Genomic DNA, 19,190 nt, shown 5'->3' on the forward strand with positions numbered 1-19,190 from the left:
TGCACCAGCCCCTTTCTTAATAACCAAAAAATCATGAAATAAATAAAAAAGGAAATAAAAACATTCATAGAAACAAATGAAAATGAAAACATGACAACAAAAAACCTATGGAATTTAGGAAAAGCAGTGCTAAAAGGAAGGTTCATAGCAATACAAGCTTACCTCAAGAAATAAGAGAAACATCAAATAAATAACCTAACTTTACACCTAAAGCAACTAGAAACAGAAGAAAAGAAGAACCTCAAAGCTAGTAGAAGGAAAGAAATCATAAAAATAGGAGCAGAAAGAATTGATAAAGGAACAAAGGAGACTAGCAAAAATCAGCAAAACTAAAAGCTGCTTCTTGAGATGATAAATAAAATAGACAAACCATTAGCCACACTCATCAAGAATAAAAGGGAGAAGAATCAAATCAATAAAATTAGAAGTGAAAATGGAGACATCACAACAGACAACACAGAAATACAAAGGATTATAAGAGACTACTAATTATAGGCCAATAAAAATGGACAACTTGGAAGAAATAGACAAATTCTTAGAAAAGATTAACCTTCCAATCCTGAACGAGGAAGAAATAGAAAAATTTAACAGACCCATCACAAGCACAGAAATCAAAACTACAATAAAAAATCTTTGAACAAGCAAAAACCCAGAGCCAGATGGATTCACAGGTAAATCCTACCAAAACTTTAGAGAAGAGCTTACACCTATCCTACTCAAACTCTTCAAGAAAATTGCAGAGAAAGGTACACTCCCAAACTCATTCTACCAGGCCATCATCACCCTAATAGCAAAACCAGACAAAGATGCCACCTAAAAAGAAAACTACAGACCAATATTACTGATGAACATAGATATAAAAATCCACAACAAAATTATAGCAAACAGAAGCCAACAACATATTAAAAATATCATACATCATGACCAACTGGGTTTTATTCCTGGGATGTAAGGATTCTTCAATATTTGCAAATCAATCAATGTCATACATCACATTAACAAATTGGAAGATAAAAGGCATATGATTATCTCAATAGATGCAGAGAAAGCCTCTGACAAAATTTAACACCCATTTATGATAAAGACCCTCCATAAAGCAGGCATAGAAGGAACATACCTCAACATAATAAAAGCCATCTGCAACAAACCCACAGCAAACTTTATCCTCAATGGCAAAAATTAGAAAGCATTTCCTCTAAAATAAAAAATAAGACTACGGTTTCCACTCTCACCACTACTATTCAACATAGTTTTGGAAGTTTTAGTCACAGCAATCAGAGAAGAAAAAGAAAAGGGATCCAGATTGGAAAAGAAAAAGTAAGACTCTCACTATTTGCAGATGACGCGATCCTCTACATAGAAAACCCTAAAGACACCACCAGAAAATTACTAGAGCTAATCAATAAATACAGTAAAGTTTCAGGATATAAAATTAACACAGAGAAATCCCTTGCATTCCTATACACTAACAGTGAGAAAACAGAAAGAGAATTTAAGGAAACAATCCCATTCACCATTGCAATGAAAAGAATAAAACACTTAGGAATAAATTTACCTAAAGAAACAAAATACCTATATATAGAAAACTATTAAGCACTGATGAAAGAACTCAAAGGTGACACAAATAGATGGAGAAATATCTCATGTAAATGACTCAGAATAATAAATATAGTGAAAATGAGTATACTACCCAAAGCAATATGTAGATTTAATGCAACCCCTATTCTGCTTTTTCACAAAACTAGAGCAAATAATTTCACAATTTGCATTGAAACATGAAAAAACCTCGAATAGCCAAACCAATCTTGAAAAAGAAGAATGGAACTGGAGGAATCAACCTGCCTGACTTCAGGCTCTACTACAAAGCAATAGTCATCAAGACAGTATGGTACTGGCACAAAGACAGAAATATAGATCAATGGAACAAAATAGAAAGCCCAGAGATAAACCCATGCACTTATGGACACCTTATCTTTGACAACAGAGGCAAAAATATACAATGGAGAAAAGACAATCTCTTTAACAAGTGGTGCTGGGAAAACTGGTCAACAACCTGAAAAGAATGAAACTAGAACATTTTCTAACACCATCAGTTCAGTTCAGTTCAGTCTCTCAGTCGTGTCCAACTCTTTCTGACTCCATGAATCGCAGCACGCCAAGCCTCCCTGTCCATCACCAACTCCCGGAGTTCACTCAGACTCCATCCAGTCAGTGATGCCATCCAGCCATCTCATCCTCTGTCTCCCCTTCTCCTCCTGCCTCCAATCCCTCCCAGCAGCAGAGTCTTTTCCAATGAGTCAACGCTTCACATGAGGTGGCCAAAGTACTGGAATTTCAGCTTTAGCATCATTCCTTCCAAAGAAATCCCAGGGTCGATCTTCTTCAGAATGGACTGGTTGGATCTCCTTGCAGTCCAAGGCACTCTCAAGAGTCTTCTCCAACACCACAGTTCAAAAGCATCAATTCTTCAGTGCTCAGCTTTCTTCACAGTCCAACTCTCACATCCATACATGACCACAGGAAAAACCATAGCCTTGACCAAAAGGACCTTAGTCAGCAAAGTAATGTCTCTGCTTCTGAATATGCTATCTAGGTTGGTCATAACTTTTCTTCCAAGGAGTAAGCATCTTTTAAAATAAACTCAAAATGGATTAAAGATCTAAATGTAAGATCAGAAACTAAAAAACTCCTAGAGGAAAACATCGGCAGAACACTCTCTGACATAAATCACAGCAAGATCCTCTATGACCTACCTCCCAGTGTAATAGAAATAAAAACAAAAATATACAAATTGGACTTAATTAAACTTAAAATCTTTGGTACAACGAAGGAAGCTATAAGCAAGGGGAAAAGACAACCTTCAGAATGGGAAAAAATAATAGCAAATAAAACAACTGACAAAGAATTAATCTCCAAAATATACAAGCAGCTCATGCAGCTCAATCCCAGAAAAAGAATCGACCCAGTCAAAAATGGGCCAAAGAACTAAACAAACATTTCTCTGAAGAAGACATACCGATGGCTAAAAAACACATGAAAAGATGCTCAACATCACTCATTATCAGAGAAATGCCAATCAAAAACACAGTGAAGGACCATCTCACCAGTCAGATGGCTGCCATCAAAAAAGCCTACAAACAATAAATGCTGGAGAGGGTGTGAAGAAAAGGGAACCCTCTTACACTAGTGCTGGGAATGCAAACTAGTACAGCCACTATGGAGAACAGTATGGAGATTCCTTAAAAAACTGGAAATAGTATTACCATACAATCCAGCAATCCCACTGCTGGGCATACACACCAAGGAAATCAGAATTGAAAGAGATACATGTATCCTAATGTTCATCACAGCACTGTTTACAATAGCTATGACATGGAAGCAACCTAGATGTCCATCAGCAGACAAATGGGTAAGAAAGCTGCACTACATATACACAATGGAATATTACTCAGCTATAAAAAAACAATGCATTTGAATCAGTTCTAATGAGGTAGATGAAACTGAAGCCTATTATACAAAGTGAAATAAATCAGAGAGAAAAACACCAATACAGTATATTAATGCATGTATATGGAATTTAGAAAGTTGGTAACGACAACCCTCAGAGAAGGCGATGGCATGCCACTTCAGTACTCTTGCCTGGAAAATCCCATGGATGGAAGAGCCTGGTGGGCTGCAGTCCATGGGGTCGTGAAGAGTCAGACACGACTGAGTGACTTCACTTTCACTTTTCACTTTCATGCATTGGAGAAGGAAATGGCAACCCACTCCAGTGTTCATGCCTGGAAAATCCCATGGACAGAAGAGCCTGGTGGGCTGCCGTCTATGGGGTCGCACAGTCAGACACGACTGAAGTGACAACACACCAGCAGCAACGACAACCCTATAATTCAAGACATCAAAAGAGGCACAGGTGTAAAGAAGACTTGGACTCTGTGGGAGAAGGCGAGGGTCAGATGATTTGAGAGAACTGAAACATGTAAATTACCATATGTGAAATAGAACACCAGTCCAAGTTCAATGCATGAAGCAGGGCACCAAAGCTGGTGCACTGGGACAACCCTGAAGGATGGGATAGGGAGGGAGGTGGGAGAGGGGGTCAGGATGGGGGACACATGTACACCTGTGGCTGAGTCAATGTATGGCAAAAACCACCACAATATTGTAAAGTAATTATGCTCCAACTAAACTAAATAAATTAAAATAAAAAAGAAAGGAATAGAAATAGGACAATTAGTTGAGAGTGGTAAGGAGGTTACAGGGAAGGTAATGATTTCAATATTGGGCACAATAAGTTCTAGGAGAACAGAGGATATCCAGAAAGAGAGAGGTACTCAATAAAGTGTTTGAAATCTGGGCTTCCAGATTAACTTTATGGGATGGAGATATAAATTTAGGATTCTTCAGAATATGGGCAGCATTTCATGTACTGCATGGATAGTATCCCTCATGAAGAAATCCTTATGAACAACATTTCAATAATGGACAGAAGAAAAGGAGGATCCAAGTGGAAGACGCAAAACCTACACAAAGAGTATTCACAACTTATGAAAAGTGTGAAATTGGCTCTCACCTTTTCACTGTTGCATGCACAGAGAGAAACAAAGTGAAATTTTATTATTAGCCCTTGTAGGCTAGCTTGTTTCATATCTACTACCCTGCAGAGAATAACTGGAAAAGTAGATTTAATTTTTTACAATCTCATTAAAATCATGGGAAAATTATGAAGAAAGTGATTAAGGGACTAAACATTTCAAGAATAAATGCAAATAGATGAATATGATATTAAGGCTTCATATTTCTTCTTGAGGTTATTTTAGTGATTTATGTTGTCCTTGTTCAGTCACTAAGTCATGTCCAACTCTTTGTGATCCCATGCACTGCAGCTTGCCAGGCTTCCCTTTCTTTCACCATCTGCTGGACCTTGCTCAAACTCATGTCCATTAAGTCAGTGATGCCATCCAACCATCTCATCCTCTGTCATCCCATTCTCCTCCCACCTTCAATCTTTCCCAGCATCAGGCTCTTTTCAAATGAGTCAGTTCTTCACACCAGGTGGCCAAAGTATTGGAGTTTCAGCTTCAGCATCAGTCCTTGCAATGAATATTCAGGATTGATTTCCTTTAGGATGGACTGGTCAGATCTCCTTACAGTCCAAGGGACTCTCAAGAGTTTTCTCCAACACCACATTTCAAAAGCATCAATTCTTCGGTGCTCAGCTTTCTTTATGGTCCAGCTCTCACATCCATACATGACTACTGGAAAAACCATAGCTTTGACTGTTACAGAACTTTGTTGGCAAAGTGATGTCTCTGTTTTTCAATATGCTGTCTAGGTTGGTCATAACTTTTCTTCCAAGGAGTAAGCATCTTTTAATTTCATGGCTGCAGTCACCATCTGCAGTGATTTTGGAGTCTCCTATAATAGTCTAACACTGTTTCCACTGTTTCCCCATCTATTTGCCATGAAGTGATGGGACCAGATGCCATGATCTTAGTTTTCTGAATGTTAAGATTTAAGCCAACTTTTTCACTCTCCTCTTTCACTTTCATCAAGAGGCTCTTTAATTCTTCTTTGCTTTCTGCCATAAGGGTAGCATCACCTGTGTATCTGAGGTTATTGATATTTCTCCCAGCAATCTTGATTCCAGATTGTGCTTCATCCAGCCCAGCGTTTCTCACGATGTACTCTGCATATAAGTTAAATAAGCAGGACGATAATATACAGCCTTGATGTACTCCTTTTCCTATTTGGAACCAATCTGTTGTTCCATGTCCAGTTCTAACTGTTGCATGCAAGTTTTTCAAGAGGCAACTCAAGTGGTCTGGTATTCCCATCTCTTTCAGAATTTTCCATAATTTCTTGTGATCCACACAGAGCTATATGAGCTGTTTGTGTATTTTGGAAATTAATCTCTTTTGCTCACATCATTTGCACATATTTTCTCCTATTAAGTAGGTTATCTTTTTGTTTTGTTTATGGTCTCCTCTATTGTGTAAAAGATTTTAAGTTTAACTAAGTCCCATTTGTTTATTTTTGTTTTTATTTCCATTACTGTAGGAAATTGATCCAAAATGGTATTTCAGCTATTTATTTCAAAGAGTGTTTTGCCTATGTTTTCCTCTAGGATTTTTGTATTATCTGGTCTTACATGTAGATCTTTAATCCATTTTTCTTTCTTTTTTTTTGTGGATGATGTTAAAGAATGATCAAAGTTTATTCTTTTACATATAGCTATCTAATTTTCTGAGCATCATTGATTGGAACGAAAATTGTATTTTATTTGGTGTGTATTCTTTCCTTTTTTGTCATAAGTTAATTGACCATAGTGAGTGGCTCTATTTCTGGGTTTTCTATCCTCTTTCATTGTTCTATATTTCTGTAGTTTGTGCCAGTACCACACTGTTTTGATGACTGTAGCTTTGTAGTATAGTCTGAAGTGAGGGAGCCTGATTTCTTCAGCTCTGTTTTTCTTTCTCCAGATTGCTTTGGCTATTTGAGGTCTTTTGTTTTTCCACACAATTTTTTAAAAAAATTTTGTTCTAGTTCTGTGAAAGACAAACTTTTTAAAAATTGGGATTTGTATGGATTTAAAAACCAAACAAATTTTAAAAATCGTTCTAGTTCTGTGAAAGACAAACTTTTAAAAAACTGCTTAGGCTGCCGCCGCCGCCGCCACCGCGCCTGCTGAGAGATGGCGGTCTTGGGCGCCGAAGGCTGAAGGCGCCCGCCTGTGGAGGAGGCGCCGCCGCCAGGGCCGCCGGGAGCCGACGGCTTCGCGCCGGGTTGTCTCCTCACTAGACTATGAGCTCCGTGGAAGAAGGAATCGTGTCTTACTCATCTTTATATCTCCAGTATCTAGAACAGTTCCTGGTACAAAATTTAAGCTGAATTTTGGGACATGGCCACTGCTTCGCCAAGGTCTGATACTAGTAATAACCACAGTGGAAGGTTGCAGTTACAGGTAACTGTTTCTAGTGCCAAACTAAAAAGAAAAAAGAACTGGTTTGGAACAGCAATATATACAGAAGTAGCTGCAGATGGAGAAAGTAAGAAAACAGCAAAATCCAGTAGTTCTTCTAATCCGAAATGGGACGAACAGCTAACTGTAAATGTGACCCCACAGACTACATTGGAATTTCGAGTTTGGAGTCATCATACTATAAAAGCAGATGCTTTATTAGGAAGAGCAACAGTAGATTTGAAACAAGCTCTGTTAATACACAATAGAAAATGTAAGTTTTTTGTTCTAATCTTTGTATTTTTTTAACTTTATTTTAGACATTCTTAAAATATCCTGAAATCTAAAAGCCAGAAAAAAAGTTTTATATTTATAAAAGGAGAGATTCATTTATTGCCTGTGACTTTTTAAAAATTTATAACATATGAAATATGTATACTGGCATTTCTCTATCCAAGAAATTTATACAAAATAACCCCAGTCATCTGTGAATATACCCTTTTATCAGTGATCATCAGTGATTTATTTTATATTCAAAGACTTGAAAACAATGATCATTATCTAAGCCTACTCTTTGTTTCTTAGCTAATAACAATTTTGTTTGTACAGAATAGATTCTGAGTCTTTAATTTTCTTTTTTCATTATCTAGTTCATGTTTTGAAAATATGGAGTCTATAGAAAATCACAGAGGAATTAAAATTACCTGTAATTTTTACTATCCAGAGATAACTATAGACACATTTTGTTTCTTCTTTGTATCTATTGGTTTATCCTCTTCTTTTTTCATTTAAGAATATAATATGAACATTATGTTTCCATTACATAAAATTTTTCTAGCATAAGAATTCTTAAAAGTAGTTTAAGTATTGTAAACTTTCTATCATGGTATACAAAAATTTGGGTGTATATACTTGTTACTTCTAATTCTGAGAAATTGCTTTTATGAAATTCTCAAAATATTGTGTGATCCAAAGAGTATTAAAAACTGGATGATTTAACTGATTTCTTATTATTTGATGTTTAGGCAGTTTCTGATAGTTCACTCAAATACAACTGTAAATCTTTATGTTCGTCATCTTATTTCCTTAGAAATTTTCTTATTCCTAACAAATGTGCTAAAATGCTTATTTTTAAAATGTCAATTTTTTTTTTTAAAATCTGTTTTTAACAAAAAATTCATATTAACTGAAAAATCTGTTTTTTATATAGTTTTTGGACATAAGGAGTTATGAGTCAAGAAAATGTAAAAGCCACATTAATTTTTATGTATGAGTGCTTGCTAAGTCACTTCAGTCATGTCTGACTCTTTGTGACCCCCATGGACTGTAGCCCACCAGGCTCCTCTGTCCATGGGATTCTCCAGGCAAGAATACTGGAGTGGGTTGCCATGCCTTCCTCCAAGGGATCTTCCTGACCCAGGGATTGAACCCCCATCTCCTGCATTGGCAGGCGGATTCTTTACCACCAGCACCACCTGGGAAGTCCCAATGTTTATGTATAGTAATTAAAAAAAAAGCATTGAAAGTTTAAAAAAAAAACTGCTTAAAGACAAAACATTAGACAAGAAGATGAATATTAGATTAAAAAATTGCTGACACCATGGACTATAGCAAGCCAGGCTTCCCATCCTCCACTATTTCCTGGAGTTTGCTCAAATTCATGTCCATTGAATGGATGATGCTATCTCATTCTCTGCTTCCCCCTAGAGGTGGAAATTAATGTATGTGAAAATAAGTCTATTGGAAATAAACAGACTCATGGAGGTAACAGAAGAATGGCTAAAATAGACGAGTCTAATAAAAATGGATCAAGGTGAAAAAATCTAAAATATGTGCAATTATGATAGCTTAAGAGTGAGACATTTTATGCTTTATCCTAATCATCAGTGAGTGGCCTGTGCTTTTCGGAATTTCATTCACTGAGTGCAACTCTAAGGAGCTTTAATTACCTGCTACTTCAGGAAATCAACTCTGAGTATTCATTGGAAGGACTGATGCTGAAGCTGAAGCTCCAATACTATGGCCACCTGATATGAAGAGCTGACTCATTAGAAAAGACCCTGATGCTGGGAGAGATTGAAGGCAGGAGAAAGGAGCAACAGAAGATGAGAGGGTTGGATGGCATCACTGACTTAATGGACATAAGTTTGAACAAGCTCCAGATGGTGAACCACAGGGAAGCCTGATGTGCTGCAGTCCATGTGGTCATAAAGAGTCGGGCAGGACTGAGCAACTGAGCAACAACAATAGCTTCCTTGATCACAGAAATGAACTAGATCTATTCATTATCCCACAGAACCAGAAGAGCTTACCCCCATCCTGAACTTGAGACACATAGAGGCTCTTTGTGGGTGGAATTTTTGAAAAGGGAGGTCTAGAGACATGGATTAAACTACTTGGATTTTCCAGCATTCAGTTAGAGGAAACCATAGTCTAGAGGGAAGTTGTCATGAAAAACTTAAAGACCAAACCACATGTTGACCTTACAGGGCAAGACTCGTAGCCAGGTCAAGATCATGAAAAGAATTGAGGCAAGCTGCAGGGGGAAATCAGGTGGTTTAAGCTGACACTGTAAACCTTGTGTATGTGTGTTTAATTACAACTAAGCTGCAGAGCTCATCAGAGTAAGCTGGCAAGTTTTTATGAAGTTATTCAACCTTATTTCCCTCCTATCTATTACTATAGTTCCTAAATTTCCTACAAGCCTTAGCTCTAACTATTTTCTCCTGCAGATAATTATTCTGAGCCACCCAGATTATGGGGATCTTGCTTAGTTATCATGAATTCCAAAGAGTTCTATATCTTCATTTTATTTGTTATATACAAAATCTTTTCTCCAAAATGAATATAACTTTGTTAAAGAAGAAGTGTTAATGCAATGAATTTTAAAAGCCCCAAAGACTTTAGTAGAATAATTTCATTATAGCAGACACATTCAGATCTTACATGTGCCATGCTCTCCCCTGTGAATTTCTCATACATCTCATTTGGCCTTGATAAAAACAACCTACATAGTTTCTCTTATTTTATGCAATTCAAAACTGAGTCATAGAGAGTTTTAAATGCTATTCCTGAGGTCACTGTGCTTAAACCACAGAGGTGCAACCTATGAGTTCTCCTCAGGCCCAGAATAATTCTTTGCAGATTCTCTTGCTTGGCTCAGGTACCAAAGAAGCATATGTTACAGGCAATCTGAATACAGCACCTGGATGGAGAGGGTTGCTTGTCTGATGAGTCATGCTTTTAAATAAAATAATAAAACCCTTGTCTGGACAGCTTCACTGCCCCAGGCCTGGGATGTGGTCACTGTGGTTCCAAAACACATTTGGATTTCCGCTCAAGTAGTCCTTCAGCCATTGGAATGGAAGGGATCTGATTCCAGATTCCTTGATCCCAAGGCTCCATCAAGTGCTTCTAGCTAACTTTACAATGAATAAAGTGATGAATAGAGGGGAAATATGATAAAGATGATGAACCTAATAACAAACATCACCATTAACATTTATTGAGTTCTCATCATGTACTGGGCACCAAGAGAATACTTTCCAAGCATCATTTCTTTTTTTAAACTTTTAAAATATAACTTTAAAATTAAATTATATTATAAAATACAATTAATTTTTATTGTAGTAAAGTTGATTTACAAAGCTTTGTTAGTTTCTGTTGTACAGCAAAGTAAATCTGTTATACATATACATATATCCACTCTTTTAAAAATTCTTTTCCATTTGATGCTGCAGAAATCATATGAAATAGGCACCAGTACTTCCTCCATGTTACAAAGAAAGAAAATAATATGCAAAGATGTTGAGACATTAGTCCAAGATAACAAAAGATAGTACCAATATTTGAGCCCAAGCATTTTGCCATAATACTAATAGTTTGTTATAACAGCTACACATAAATATATAATGTATGGGTTCTGGATTGGATTCTCCCCTACCCTAGATCTTGAGAGTGAGCACCAAGAGAAGGGTAAGATTTCAACGAATAAGTCAGACCTACAACATTGCCAGTGGAACCCATTCAACCAAAGTCACAAGTTTCAACCCTTACTTCCATGTTTCTAAGTCACCCTTAGGTGACAGGAAAATTGCAGACAGACATTGGGGCAGAGGATGGAGTTACTGAGATGTAGTCTCACCTGGTCTGGAGGCCAGGATGCTCAGGGCAGGTGCCTGTGTCAGGAAGTCCTTCTTATCCCATGTGATTGGGAGTCAACTGAGGAGGAAATTTGGGTGCCTGGCCTAGCCCTTGAAAATTCACAACACTGTCATTGAGATATGAGAAGGCCCTTTGTTTCTGACACTCATTCTGGAAAAGAACCAGTTATATGCCCCCTGCAGCCATGTGGGCTGTCACTCTTCCCTACGAGAGCAGGGGAAACTCCCTGTGGAATGACTGAGCACGGAGTCATGCCTGACAAGAGAAAAAGAGAAGAAAGCAGGATGGCAGATTGGGGACTAGTTTTATATTAGTTTTCAGTGAGCACATTATTTCTTATACATTTTCCTTTCCCTCCTCATTAAAATGACATCCTTTAAACAATATTACAGCATCATTAGAAGTTTAGCAAAGAACTACTCATGTTCTACTTTTGTCCTTTATGTTTGTTTCTAGACATTGCTCATATACTGTCCATTTTTATGTGACTCTGATCAGACTGGAGTGAGTGTTTTTCTATATTGTTTCATAGCCTTTAAAATGTTTATTAGCAGTAATGAGTGGATTACTCAGGCCTATTACCCTTTTCTCTCTTCTCTTCATTTATATCTGAGTCTGTGTCTCCATCCTATGTGTCTTTGTACAATTGGATATGACCTTATTCATATCAATTCCAGAGAATGCAGAAAGCCTGAAAATCCAGAGCAATATGAAGTTTTCTACTCCGTCATGTAATCATGACTCCCATTGAAAATAAGACAGCCATCAGAAAGAAGAAAGGAGAAGGAAAATAAAACAGGTCAAAGTAGTTTATTAAAATGAGTTTCATTCTAATTATTTTCAAGTTATGAAAACCAAAGGTAAAGACACTCACCAACAAGCTGACAAGCAGCTCTGCCCTCTGCAGGCTTGGCAGTGATCCAGCAGCTACTCCCAGGGCTGGGCACCTCTGGCAGTGCCAGCAGCCTTGCCAAGGCTGGATGAGGGGTGAAAGATGCCTCACATTCCTTTGTCTCTGTTCATAACTGACTCAGGAAATAGGTCTGTGTTACTCAGCTGGTAGCTTCACTATCTTTTCTGGAAGGCCAAGTGTTCAAGGCCCACATCAGAAATTTGGCCACTTCTCAAAGACAAATGCTTGCCTTGTCATGGGAGATGGTTAGAGACACTCATTGGAAAAGTGAATTCATTCTCATTGGTTCTTCCAAGTAAACAGGGATCCGAGGAGCAGGAATGACAACACATCACTCAACTGAGTTTGACCCAGAAACTCCAAATATCTCCAGAATGAAACCTGCATAACTGCCACCCAGTGCAGGCACTTCCAAGAGGAGAGGGAAGAGTGGGCTACCTGCTCCATGTTCCACCATCTCCTCGACTCAACACTCACCTCAGCCTTTGTTTCCACCACAAGAAGGTAGAGATAAGCGCATAAAACAGCGGCAGGTCAGCACTGCCACAGTGAGGACGCAGAAGTCCACAGGTACAGAGGACACCAAACCCGAGACTCAGAGTCATATTTGTGTAGAAAATTCTCCTTTAAAAAATAATAATTAAGTTATCTTAATTGGAAGACAATCAGTTTACAATATTGTGATAGCTTTTGCCATACATCAACATGAATCAGCCATCGGTACACATATGTCCCCCCATCCTGAACCCCCCTCCACTCTCTCCCCACCCCATCCCTCTGGTTGTCCCAGAGTATCAGCTCTGAGTGCCCTGCTTCATGCATTGAACTTGCACTGGTCATCTGTTTTACATAGGGTAATGTACATGTTTCAGTGCTATTCTCTCAAATCATCCCTTGATGAACTTTTTTCTTTAAAATGCTTATACACAAAACTGCTTGACAGTTTAATGTTACATAGGAAAGCAATTTATCACTTATAATATTTATGACTGGTCTAAAAGTTTAAAAAGTATGATTACATTTGAAATTATTTGGAATCATTTGTATTAAACATACCTGATAAGTTTGCTTTTGATTAAATACTGGAAATTGGAAAACAAACAAAAATGGTTGCAGAAAGAGGATATGAAGGTAAAGATGGTTATGGATCCTTTAAAATAAAATAAAATCATTTCAATAAAAAAAAATAAATGCCTTAAGCGAGGAGTAAAATTTCTTCTTCTGCCTATAGAATTTCTATGGTAATCTGCATGGCTTGTAATACAGGTTTGTGTTTGTGCATCAGGCAATATTTAGGCTGATACATTGCTTAAGGACTAATTCTTGTTGATTTATTTTGTGGACAGCCCTGATTTCAGAAACCTTTATCACAGGAGTATGGAAACCTGAATGGGGGTGGAGATGGTATTTTTCTGAAAAATTGTCTTTAGGATGGAGAGTCTAAAGGAACAGAGAGCTCTCAGCTGATGGAATAACCCTCCCTCCTTTGAACCAGCTGTTTGTGACAGCTGTCCAGGAGGTAGGACCTGTAATGGGGACTCCAACAAGAGGCTCAAGTCTGCTGTTTCCCAGGACATCCTTGCCATCTCACTGTGGGTTTCCTTTCTAGACAGTTGTTAGAAGCTCTCCTCCTGCTCCTGGAAGTCCCTCTCTCCCACCCTCCCAGACCTACACCTGTGCCAGGAGAGAGGGTGCAGCCTCCAGAGGCAAGAAAAGCCAAAAGCCAGAGGAGAGCTGTGCTGTGTGGGTCTCCCTCAGCCCCTGTGATACCTGACTTTAGTCCCTCGTGTTTCCACATGAAATTGATAATGTGCCTTCTCTTTCTGAGGACAAGGTTTTATGTTTTCTTTAACAGCTTTATTGAGGTATTAAAACTCACATGCAGTACAATTTTTTTATTTAATGTGTACAGTTCAAGGACTTTCATTATACACAGGGCTATACAATCCTCACCACAATCAATTTTTTTTTCATTTTTATTACCCTCCAGAGAACCCCAATCCTTTAAGCTGACACTCTCTAGTTCTCCCATTCTCCCAGCTCCAGGAAACCACTAATCTAATTTTTGTCTTGATGTATTTGCCTGTTCTGAACATGTGATAGAAATGGAGTCGATGATCATGTAAAGCTCTCACTTTTCTCCAGCAAAAGACCCTGAACCTAGCAGTGTTTGAGTAAGGTTAAAATAGTAACTTGTATTAGATAGATTAACTGGTTTTAGTATTAACAGAACCCATAGTATGGGCAACTAGTCTTAGTTAAAGTGAAAGTGAAGTCTCTCAGTCGTGTCCGACTCTTTGTGACTCCATAGACTGTAGCCTACCAGGCTCCTCTGTCCATGGGATTTTCCAGGCAATAGTACTGGAGTGGATTGCCATTTCCTTCTCCAGGGGATCTTCCCAACCCAGGGCTCAAACCCAGGTCTCCCACATTGTAGACAGATGCTTTACCATCTAAGCCACCAGAGTCTTAGTAAGAAGACCTTAAATGGTATACTGAGTGGATTGATGGTCTGTACATCATCACAACTGGTGGAAACCTATGGTTCATATCTCCTCTTAGTCAGCTTCCACAGACAAGGCTGCCTGTGTGCCTAGCCTATTCAACTTTCCAACAAGGGTGTCATATGCTCACCAATTTAGAAGCTTATCCCTTGGAAGACTGGCATTCACCCATCTGCTGGCACACTCTCCGCATGTTAATAGTGAATAATACAAAAATGCACTAAATACCATGCATTTATTCCCAACAAGTAGTTATTCTTTCCAAACCATTAGCTTTGGAGGAGAATGTTTGCTAAATGTTGTCTTTGTTCCCAAAGCTTGAGGGTAAAGGTCATATGCAACCAATGGCTGAGAGATAATTAGCCACTTTACAGTTTCAACCCCCAGATGAACTCTCCCCCACCATCTGTGATAAATCCCCCAGTTTATAGACTGTGAAAGCTTAAAGAAAGATGGAGCTTACAGATCACAATATGATCTGTTAGATAAATAACCAGAAGTATTATTTCTTAAAACCACAACTTGCAAACAAAATTATCAGAAAGTATCCCTCCTCCAAATACCTAGAGGTTCAGCATTCATGCTTAAATGAAGATCACACGTATGCCTCCAGCCCAAGATGTGCCAGGGCTTGGAGGGACATTGGGGAGGACTAATACCAAGGGCCCTTCAGGGGCTGTTAGGCATTGTTATCCTGGGTCTGACCTCAAATTCTTCTCTTGGAGGAGAAAGCAAAATGTGACTGACTACATTAAGGCTTAGCTCTCAGAGTTGTCACAAATTCTCCAGAAATACCCTGTCTTGCAGCGAGCTTCTTTTCACTAAGTTGACACTTAGTCGGAAGAGAAATGATCATTTCGTTCAATAGCTGAAGACATGAATGGCTTATGCTTTTTAACCTAAAGGTTGTCTTTGGCACTGATTCTGGACCCCTGGATGTTGAGACGTACCTAAGAAGGTTAGGGAGATCTTGGCCTATGATTTAAATGAAGCCCACATTTTTTTTCCTTTGTATCATTATCTTTTTGAAGGTCTGCCCTATGGTGACCTGGTGAGCACGAGTGGAATTTTGCAGAGTGAGAAGGTGGATTTACTGTGCTAAATTCAAATTTCACAGGCTTGAGCCTGGTGATTTATGATTCAGATTCTGCATAACGGAAGGAAACAGGAAATTGTCCCAGCATGTTATTTACTTAAATAGAGAGGGGGTTGAAATCACCTTCCAGAGAGAGTATCTGTCAATAGGAGCTCATTTAATATTAAATTAGTAATTTGAGAAGTATTCGGCCTGGAATTATCATGAGTCCTGCAGAACTAAGCATGGCTACTGGCTTCAAGGTGCTTATGTTTTACTGATGATAAGTTGTGGGGGAGGAGGAGAACTTAAATGTGGTAAGCATTAGGACATAAGGGATATGGAATATGATGGAGCACAGCTTGGGAAGAGTCAGAAAGACTCCCCAGGGTAAGTGATTCCTCATCGGGTCTTGAAGTAGTAGTAGGATTTGGCCAGTCATGTGTAGAAGAGATAGGCAGAGATATGAGCTTATGGGGTGGGGGGGATAGCAATAGAGATAACCTGACATAATTTACCGTGTCTTGCATGGATAGGTGTGTGATTTTTGGAAGATGAGCTGGACAAGCTGTCAAAGGCCAGAAAATAGAAGCCTTATATTTGAAATGATACGTGGCATGTTCCTAACTTGTCCTGGCTCTTCCAACATGACAACTGATGTTCTGAGTTCTATATTAGCAATTTCAACTCTCTGCATGTCCCCTCTTTTTCCCAAAATAGACAGGTCTATAAGTAATGTGTGGTTTTGCCAATTACTATGTATGTAACCTCAGACAAATTAGCCACCCGAAGCCTCTGTTTTCTCTTCTGGAACAGGAGACCAAACTAAGAGCAGTATAGTGGGGGCTATTGTGAGTATTATCAGTATCAAAAGCCACAATGCCTGGTATTAAAAAGTCTTCATGAAATATCTGTAGACTCAAACCAGGCATATGAATAAAAATGAACCTCTACAGCCTGGAAAACAGCCTTTGACTTTCCAAACACCAGTAGTTGCCAAAGCAGTCTAGGACACTTGGGAAGAGGTAGCAAGGGAATCTGAACACTGAGAAGAGTGGCAGGAAGATAATGACCCAGAACCAGGAGACAGTGGGTCAGAAAGCAGGTCAAAGTGGAGACATGCAGCTTGTGCCAGAACAACAATCACTAGGTCAGGAGTGCAGACAGGACAGAGGGGTGGCGGATACTGCTCACAGGGCACTTCAGGGAGTGGACGCACAGCAGCCCATGGTTTCTTCTTTCCTGATGTCATCTTGATGTCCTACTAGGCTCTAGAAAGAAACAAAAAAAGGGGGAACAAACAAGAGAGAAGAAAGGGAAAAGAGAAAATAAGGGCAAGATAGAACACCTGCATTTTGGTATATAATAAAAATAAAATTCTTTCATGATAAATACACTGAACAAACTAGAAATGGAAGGGAACTTCAACATTATGAAGACCACCCACAGACAACAGCTAATCTCATTCTTAATGACGAAACAAGCTCTCCCCCTAAGATCAAGAGGTAGACAAGGTTGTCTGCTCTTTTCTTTTTTTTTTTTAATTTTTATTTTTACTTTATTTTACTTTACAATACTGTATTGGTTTTGCCATACATTGACATGAATCCACCACGAGTGTACATGAGTTCCCAAACATGAACCCCCCTCCCACCTCCCACCCCATATCATCTCTCTGGATCATCCCCGTGCACCAGCCCCAAGCATCCTGTATCCTGCATTGAACATAGACTGGCAATACATTTCTTACATGATAGTATACATGTTTCAGTGCCATTCTCCCAAATCATCCCACCCTCTCCCTCTCCCTCAGAGTCCAAAAGTCTGCTCTACACACCTTGGAGATTCTGATCAATTGGGCAAGAAAAAGAAATAAAAGGCATCCAGATTGGAAAGGAAGAAGTAAAAGTATCTCTTTTTACAAATAACATAACTTTGTATCCAAAAATCTTGAAATGTTGAAAAAGAAGAAAAATTTTGGAAGAGTAACAATTTCTCATTTCAAAATTTACTACATATCAACATTAATCCGTACAGTGAGATATTGGCATGAGGTTAATCATATATCAGTGGATCAGAACTGAGGGTCAGTAATAAACCTTCTCAGTTAAAATCAATTGATTTTCCAAATGTCCATAGAGACAAATCCACAGAGAGTAGGAGTACACTAGTGGTCACCTAGGATTGAGAGATAATTGTGAATGACTGATAATGGGTATGTAGTTTCTTTTTGGAGTGATAAAGGGCCCTAAAAGGACTGTGGTAATGATTACAGAGGTTTTCCTGGTGGCTCAGATGGTAAAGAATCTGCTTTCAATACAGGAGACCCAGGTTCAATCCCTGGGTCAGGAAGAACTCTGAATATATAAAAAATAAACTTGAGGTGCATAAATTGCATGGGATGTGAATTATATCTCAATAAAGTTGTCATAAAAATAATATTAACAGTCGCATAGCCATCACTGAGTACTTTGCTAATGCCAGGCACAGTGTTAAGCTCTATAGTCTTATCTTTAAGTGAAAGTGTTAGTCACTCAGTTGTGTCCAATTCTTTACAACTCTGGTGGCCTGTAGCCACCAGGCTCCTCTGTCCATGGATTTCTCCAGGCAAGAATACTGGAGTGGGTTGCCATTCCCTTCTCCAGGGATCAAACATGTGTCTCCTGCATTGCAGGCATATTCTTTACTGTCTGAGCCTCCAGAGAAGCATTAATCTCACAATAAATATGCCAGGAAGTTTTTTTTTTTTTAAATCATATTTATTTACAATGAAAATCCTAAGTTCAGAGATATTAAGGAACTTTCCCATGGTCACAAAGTCAGTATGTACCATAATAGGAAGTAGGTCTTTGACACATTTTTGTCTCATCTTGAGGATCAGGGTCTTATTAAGAGGCCTTAGATGGATCTTGTGAGCCTTCTTGTGCTCCAAGTCCAGTGTTTACAACATGACCAAGAACAAAACAGCAAGATTTAGTGAAACCTCTGCTTTCAACTTTCTTACCAGGGAACTGTGGCAAGGTGTTGGGTCCCAGTTGCTGCTGGAAATAGGGTGGAGAGCACTCAGCTAGCTGTTGTCTCTGGCCTTCTAAGGATATTTTTCCTATAGATGCCCTCAGCTCCTTCCTCAGAGGTGTCACAGCTGTAATTCTAGAAGTGAGACTCTTGACCCTCCATTCTTGCAGATTATGTCTTGTGTTTATAACTGATTCTTGTTGCTTTTGGCTTTTTCTGCTTCTCAGTTCTGAGAAATAAAATGTGAGCAGGAAGGTGTTAAGTCCACTAAGACAAAGGCATCAGGTAGCTCTCACCAAGGAAAATTTGGATGAGTTTTGAGAAAATGATTCTGAAGCAGTTGGATTACATGTTCTGTTTGGGCCCAGCAGTCAAGGGGAAAAGGGAGAGCCAAGCCAAATATACTTGGGATGCTGTCATATTCCCAATATTGGAAAACCTTTTAGGATGTTTGACTGAGTTTAGCAAAATGAATACCTGGACCTTGCCCCTTCCTTCTTAGACAAAGGTGACCAAACATCTTACAATGATTCAGGTCTAAAAGAAGCCACAGGTATG

General features: G+C 38.7%; 1 pseudogene; it reads left to right on the forward strand.

The window, feature by feature from the left end:
* The first annotated feature begins 6,901 nt into the window (after positions 1-6,901).
* The window catches only part of LOC138083559 (ubiquitin-conjugating enzyme E2 D1-like), a 57,589-nt pseudogene continuing 45,300 nt past the window's right edge, over positions 6,902-19,190 (forward strand).

Source organism: Capricornis sumatraensis, chromosome 8 (assembly GCF_032405125.1).
Source record: "Capricornis sumatraensis isolate serow.1 chromosome 8, serow.2, whole genome shotgun sequence".
Taxonomy (NCBI): Eukaryota; Metazoa; Chordata; class Mammalia; order Artiodactyla; family Bovidae; genus Capricornis; species Capricornis sumatraensis.